The 7,144-nt window shown below is 49.4% G+C and overlaps 1 long non-coding RNA gene across 1 annotated transcript; it reads left to right on the forward strand.

The window, feature by feature from the left end:
- Nucleotides 1–686: 686 nt before the first annotated feature.
- Nucleotides 687–6,299, forward strand: LOC146895404 (uncharacterized). The gene is made up of 3 exons (XR_014997275.2): nt 687–819; nt 5,171–5,324; nt 6,029–6,299. It is a non-coding gene; the product is annotated as an uncharacterized LOC146895404 (long non-coding RNA).
- The last annotated feature ends 845 nt before the right edge of the window (nt 6,300–7,144 follow it).

The raw sequence follows: 7,144 nt of genomic DNA on the forward strand, positions 1-7,144 counted from the left end.
CTCTCAGCAGTCTGAGAGTATCTGAGTTCTGTGGCTGCTTCCATTTCACAGGTGGGAAGATGGAGGCACAGGGGACCACCCAGGCAGGGGGGCGAATCTCCCCAGCTCCTAAGACTCAGACACCATTCATCAGCATTAACTGGGTACCTACTGTGGACTAGGTTGCATGGAGATAAGGACAGCATCCCTGGTCTGTGTCATAGCCAGTATTGGGTTCCCATGGTGACTTGTCACTGGCTGGGTGGGGAGGAGCAGAAATATACTTACTTCCGGTTCTGCTGGCATCAAGTTCAAGGTCAAGGCAGGGCCTGCGGATGTGGTGTGGTGACCCGACCTCCTGGCTGAACAAGTTTAGGAAGGGAGGGCTCCCGATGCTTCTAATGCCCCCAGTTTTGCTGGGTCAGGCCTGTCCTGTGACTTTGGTGTAACCTTAATCTCATCTTCACGGGACAGGTACACCGTCATATGGGGTGCTGCATGGCACGGGGGTAGCATGACTGGGGCACCACCTCCAGGCCTTCAGGAGTGGGGGTTGGAGAGTGAGTGGGCGATCTGTGGGGGAGCCAGGGGGCGTCGTGTGCCTGTGTCTTGCGGAGAAACTCCTTTACAGGGAGCCGGGCTGGTCCTCATAGACCCTCGCAAATGTCAGGGGTATTTTTAGCCCCGGAGCCGATGCGTCCGGTGGCGGATGGCAGAAGTGTCTGGGCAGACAAAATGCGCAGCCGCAGGAATCTGTATTTCAAGCTGTGGGCCCGGCTCCGCTGAAGAGAGCAGGCAGACCGCCCAGCAGCTGGAACCAGAAACCGGGCCACATTTGAGGTAACTAAGGTCTAGAACCTCCTCTGGTCCACTCTGGGGAGGGTGAGAAGGCCCCGCGGCAAGCACCATCTTAGTGGGTGTCCTGGTGTGGGGGTGGCCAGTGAGGTGGCTGCTCTTGATTCCTTGATCCAGAGCCATTGTTAGCCTAGACTGTGGGTACAGGAGAGACCCTCAGGGTCAGGGAAGGGTCCCTAGGAGGGTGTGACACGGTAGCAAGCCAGGTCATGAAGCCTGACCTGGCCTGGAGAACAAAAGCCTGGAGAAGGAAGTTCAGTAATAAATAGATAAATAAATAAATACAATGTGTCCCTTCTCTGCAGGACACACTGTCAGGATCCCCTAGTGGACACCCAAAACGGCCAACGGTGGCATCCTTATGCTCACACTCCTGACTGTGTTTATGAATCAACCATGGAAGGAGCTGCTGGGCGACTGTAGCCCTGAGCAAGGATGACCATAAAACCCACCTACAAACCAGAGATGCCAGGTGTGCACTCCTGTGGGCCTGACACTTGGGGGGCTGAGCCCAGAGAACCCTTGATCCCAGGAGTCCCAGGCTAGCCTGGACAGCAGAGTGGGAACCTGTCTCAAAGAGGCATAGATAAATTAGTGAAAGAAAGGTAATTTCAAAGGTGGAAGAGGGATAAATGGAGGAAGGAAGGAGGGAACTTCAGCACATGGCTGACCCACATCTGTTCTTACTTCAGTCTCACGGCAGACAGGAGTCGAAGACAAACTTTTAGTCCCATTTTACTGCTGAGGGGACAGGCTCAGAGAGATTGGCTTACTCGCCCGAGGGTGCACAGAGGCAGCCGCAGCTCTTGGGTCCAGCTTTAGGCATTTTGTTACAGTACCGGAGACTACCCATGCAGACCATGCAGAAGATGCCCCAGAGCCCTGGAGAGCCCAGGCTCGCCCCTTTCCAGCTACAGCTCCGCCCTGGCTCCTTTCACAATGTTTGCTCTGCTCGGTGGGACCACATCTCACGCCTTCCTATGTCTCTGAGACAGCCCAGGGTGCTGGCCTTCCTAGCAGACAGCCATGTGTGCCAGCCATCCACACAATTATCACTCATTTTTGTACTGTGCTTTAAATGGACTCATGTTTTTTTAAACTGTAAATAGACGTATAGGACAAGGCAGCTTCACAGTACTATAAACGAAACGCCAGTTTTTCTTTGCAGAAATAGAACACAAACTAAAAATAAATATATAAATATTAAAGTTTTTTTTAATTCCCATGTTCATCTCTGCACAATCCCGTGTGTTGCAATCCCCTCCTACCATCACCACCACACTGGTTTCTTGTTCTTTCTGAAGGCAGAGTAACAGTGGAGATTACAATGACACGCATTATTGAAGAAGTCAGGGGTGGGCTATGAATGCCAGAAACACGACAAAGTGACCTCAGGAATTTGGCATGGATGGACAAGGAAGGACCCAACACGGCTTCTGTGGTGTTACCCACTCCACTGGGCACCCAATCAACTCTTGTCCTCAGGAGCATGCAACAGACACAAAGTAGGGGTCTCCTCCAAAGTGGGTGCTCAAAAAAAATACCTCCATGCTTGGAGGAGATGGCTCTGTGGCTTTGCCCAAGCTAGACTCTCAGCCAAGCGTAAAGAGCCAGTCGTGGAGAGGTGGACGCAGGTGACAGTCACCCTCTTACTTCCTTTCCCAGCCCTTGAGGAGCCTCTGCCTGCTCTTTTCCCCTGGAAGAGTCTAGGTTCATATTGGCATATTGGAGGCTCTGAGGAGGCCTGCAGCTGTCCAGCTGCATTGAAGTTGGCCATTGTCGGGTGTCTTGTGCTGTGCGGGACCTCTGTGTTAGCTCTGAGGTTGGGCTTGAGAAGGACGCAGCCATTGAACACGTTTCATGGGCTCAGAAATCAGAGAGGCAAACCGCTTCTCTCATGATTTCAAGATTGGAGGTAACAGAGCAAGGATTCAAACTTTCCATCTTATGTATTAAACCAGACTTGTGTCCCAAGCCCCTAAAGCCATTTCTGGAAACAGGGTGGTGGCTGAGGGCAGGGGCGTGGCCACATAAATTCCAACTCAAACCTGAGTGCCAGTCTCATCTGCCACCTGATAGCTCTGTGACCTGGAACAGTCAGCGTGCACAGAGCACTTACCGTCTGCTGCCTGGTGTCACAGAGAGGCGCTGTATGCAGCGAGCCAGGGTCACATGGGAAGTGCCAGGTTTGGGATTTGAACCCAGGAGCTGTCGAACCATAGATCCCCAGCTGGGACCCTGTGTCCCGCTCATCCTGAACTTCTGGTTCCAATCCCTGGGTGTCCCCATCCCAGGCTCCCTTCCAACTTGCCTGGCACAGCCACTGGTAACAAAGCAACAGCTTTCCTTGTCTGAGGTGGCCCCTGTCGTTGCTCAGACAGGTGGAGAAGTTGCCTCCAGTCTTACTCAGGCCTCCTGCTACCACTACCAAGGGAATGTGGCTGCTACTGATGCCTGCCCCTCACACAGATTTCTAGAATGTTCTTTGGGCTCACCACCTGCCTGCCTTCAGATAAACTGTGCCACTCCTTAGCATTGTGTGAGATACATGCTCACCAAGGAGAACAGAGGCTGGTAACATTGACGATGGTTTATTCTGGCCTGACCAGTTCTCTACACACTTGGACACGTTTGGCTAAAACAGCCTGTGTGTAGGACCCGGGTTTCCATCCCAGCCGATGTAAATTACCTCCGACCCATATATTTTCCTGGAAATCAATGCATTTTAACACGAGATAATATTTATGAAATTGAATTTTTTATTGAAGCTAATGCAATTCTATTCTATCTTATGCATTTTTATTAAACTAATGCATTTTAAATTAATCCATTGTATATTAACTACAACAGACATGGGTACTTACAGGCAAATGATATACGCCCGCCAAGATCAATACGGCGGCCAGAAGTTGCCACATGAGTGAGGGCGCTGAGAGCTCGGGCCATGAGGCCATGTAAGATGGGGACTTTCTCAAAATCATTACCACGTACAAACCTGAAGATTCTGAATTAATTCCCTGATTCAGAATGGGAGGTGAATCACTTTTGACCAAGTAGACAACTGGTTTTAATTGAATTTTATTATTTCTGTGTGTGCATTCGTGCCACAGTCCCTGGTGTGGGCGTCTCTGTTACGGCCTCTGTGTACCCTAGGCTGCTTCTCCTACTCCACCTTCCATCTCCTGAGGAGCACTGGTGAATATATTGGCTTTCTGTGGGTGCCGGGGATTTGAACACAGGTCCTCACGCGTGTGCACCAAGTGTTTTACCCCCAAGCCATCTCCCCATTTTAGTTTTTTTATTTGTAAATTTTTTTGAGATGTTAATTTGATCACAGCATTTCTCCTTTCACTCCTCCCAGCACACCCAGATTCTTCTACCGCCTCGTCTTCAAATTGAAGCCTTTTTTTAAAAAAACTATTTTGTTTTGTTTTGTTTTGTTTTAGAGACAGGCTTTCACTGTGTAGCCTGGCTGTCCTGTAACTCACTCTGTAGACCAGGCTGGCCTAGAACTCATAGAGATCCACCTGCCTGTGCCTCCCAAGTGCTGGGATTAAAGGTGTGAGCCACCACCACCTGGCTTAAATGAATTTTTATTGTATGCATGTAAGTATATGTTTACACACATATTTTTAGATATAACTTATTAGTCTGTGTAATTCTACCTGTATGTTTGTTTTTGGGAATGACCTTTGGCACCGGACGACCAATCGGTGTGCTCTTTCCTGGGACAGGCCACCTCTTCAGCTTCCCTCAGTTGTCTCCAGTTCTCTATGGAGGCCTGGTGGGTTTTCACCCATCCACCTTGGCACGTTCGCTGCTGTTGGCCTCGTTCAGCTCATGTTTGGCAGCCATGTTGGTCGTTATACCCAGATCACGGAGTCCACCAAACCAACTAGGAGACCGAGTCCTGTTTGTAAAAGCAAAGAGCCTTTCTTCTTACACAGGTTTGCAAACTCAGACTGTTAGTGTGCCCAACGTATTGAAGTAATCAGAGAGCCCCGAGCTCAGTTGGGGTTGGGTTTTCATAGTAGCAAAGGTGGGGGTGAGGGATTGCTAAGACTCAGGACCCCAATTACTGACATTTGTCTAGGGGTGTCCTGGTGAAAAGCAATGTGTGTGTGCTGGCAGGTGATCCCATCTACAATGGTTGGAATGTTAGAAGTTTCCTTTGGGTGGTCTGCTCATGGGGGGTGCCAGCTTATGGCTTTTCCTGGAGCCTGGTCCTGCCTGCTATGGCAGCTGTGCGGCTGGGCACCATGTGTGCAGCTTGTGACATTCCTAGGAGACAATCTCACAGCGAAGTCGCTTGCACTCTTGCTACCTTCTCTTCCAGTGTCCCTGAGCTATGTACGGGACTGCTTTATAGATGCATCCATTCGGACTGAGCTCCACAATGCTGCCCTTTGATCGGCCGTGGTTTTCTGTGATGGTCTCCATCTGTTGGAAAGAGAAGTTTCTTTGATGAAGAGTGAAGACTACACCTATCTGTGGGTATATGTGCAAATATCTAGAGGTTGTTGTTTGGGAGTATGCTGGTTTAGTAAATTAGTGGCTGCAGATTCTCCTCTTAACTGTGGCTTCAGCTCTGAGTAGTTAACTAGGTGTCTAGTACCAGGCATGGTTTCCCTCTTGTTAAGGGTCTTAGGTCTACTGAGAGAGCTGTTGGTTACTGCCTAGACACTCATGCCACTACTGTGCCCTTATGGTTATCACGCCATGCTGGTCATTGTTGTGGCTCCTAGGCATCATAGCTGGGTAGGACTGATGGCTGCTGCCCTCGTTTGTAAAGCTTACATGGTGCCTTCTGGAACCACGGACGTCAGTCCTCAGGGAGGGGGCATTCAGGTCAGTGCCAGCTCGGGAACTCTGGATCTTGTTTTGAAAGTACATGATGTCTTCAGCAATAGGGACTGACTTGCCTTATGCCTCTGGTAGGGCAACCAAGGGCAACAGCAATAGGCTGCATAGTTTGGGAGTTTTAGGACATCCCTGACCAGCAATTCAAAAAGGGGACTTCTTAGGTCAGATTTTGGATTTTTTCTTAGATGGTCTTTGGATCTTGGAGGAACACTGTCAGTTTAGATTTTATAAAATTCATCGAAACCATATACTTTCCCATGGAGGTATGTGCATTATAGTGACTTTTATTTTTGGAAATAGTTACTAGTATGATTCCTTGTGGCGTTTTCAGGCAGGAAGGGCTCACTGAAGGACGGAGAAAGCAACTCTGCCGCCCAGTGAAGCCATCAGGAACCTGCTGAGAGCTCAGGACTAGTGAGTTCATTCTCACACCTGGAGAGGAAGCTACTGTCTCCTTTCCTGGATGGGGAAACTGAGGCTTATGGAGATAAAATGGTATATCTAGGGTTTGGACAGAGGTCTGTTCCACTCTTCTGAGAAAGGTGATTTCTCTTAAAAAGATCTTTCTCTTTAGAAAATAAAGGTCTATATAGCTTTCTTTAGCCCATCATGCCTTTGTTGCATAGGACTCTGGTACCTGGGGTTATGGCAGCCATCTTTTTTGTTTGTTTGTTTGCTTGTTTTCGAGACAGGGTTTCTCTGTAACTTTGGAGCCTGTCCTGGAATTAGCTTTTGTAGACCAAGCTGGCCTTGAACTCACAGAGATCCACCTGCCTCTGCCTCCCCAGTGCTGGGATTAAAGGCATGTGCCACCACCACCTGGCCAAATGGCAGCCATTTTTTGATCATGACATAAAATACCACCAGGAGGCTGAGAGGCACAGAACGTGAACAACAAAGGGGTTTGGATTCTTGCTGACTGTTTTGTGTCTCTCCCAGCCAAGCTCCAGAGTCCTACGTAGAAACTTCATGCTAATTGAGAGTGAACACACATCTTTCCTTTTGGCATTGGTAGAATCTACCCTAAGTTACATTAATAGCTAGATGTATTCCTGATGTACTGTCGCATGCAGAGGTGCAAAGCTGCTGTCCTGGCATTTCCTGTGAGGCTCTCCGAAGGGAGACTAAGCTAAAGGTGTGCGCTAATCGCAGCTCTGTTTTCTAGCTGTGTGACCTCAGATAGACCACTCCGCTTCTGGGAAACACACACAGGACGAGCTGGCTCGGGGCTGGAAGACTACAGGTTCTGCAGGGTCCTCCTTGACCCCTGAGCTCTTTAGCTGTCTGTCATCTTTTCTCTCCTGCTGTGCCTGGAAATATGATGGGAAAGATGCTGCCCGAGTTCTGTAGTTTCCACGTCGTTTGTCTCCAGGGACAGATGGAGGGAGGAAGAATGTGCGTGGAGGTCACTCAGGAAGTTGGAGTCATTTTTTCTCCGATGAAAATG

This window comes from Myodes glareolus, chromosome 2 (genome assembly GCF_982192425.1).
Source record: "Myodes glareolus chromosome 2, mMyoGla1.1, whole genome shotgun sequence".
Classification (NCBI taxonomy): Eukaryota; Metazoa; Chordata; class Mammalia; order Rodentia; family Cricetidae; genus Myodes; species Myodes glareolus.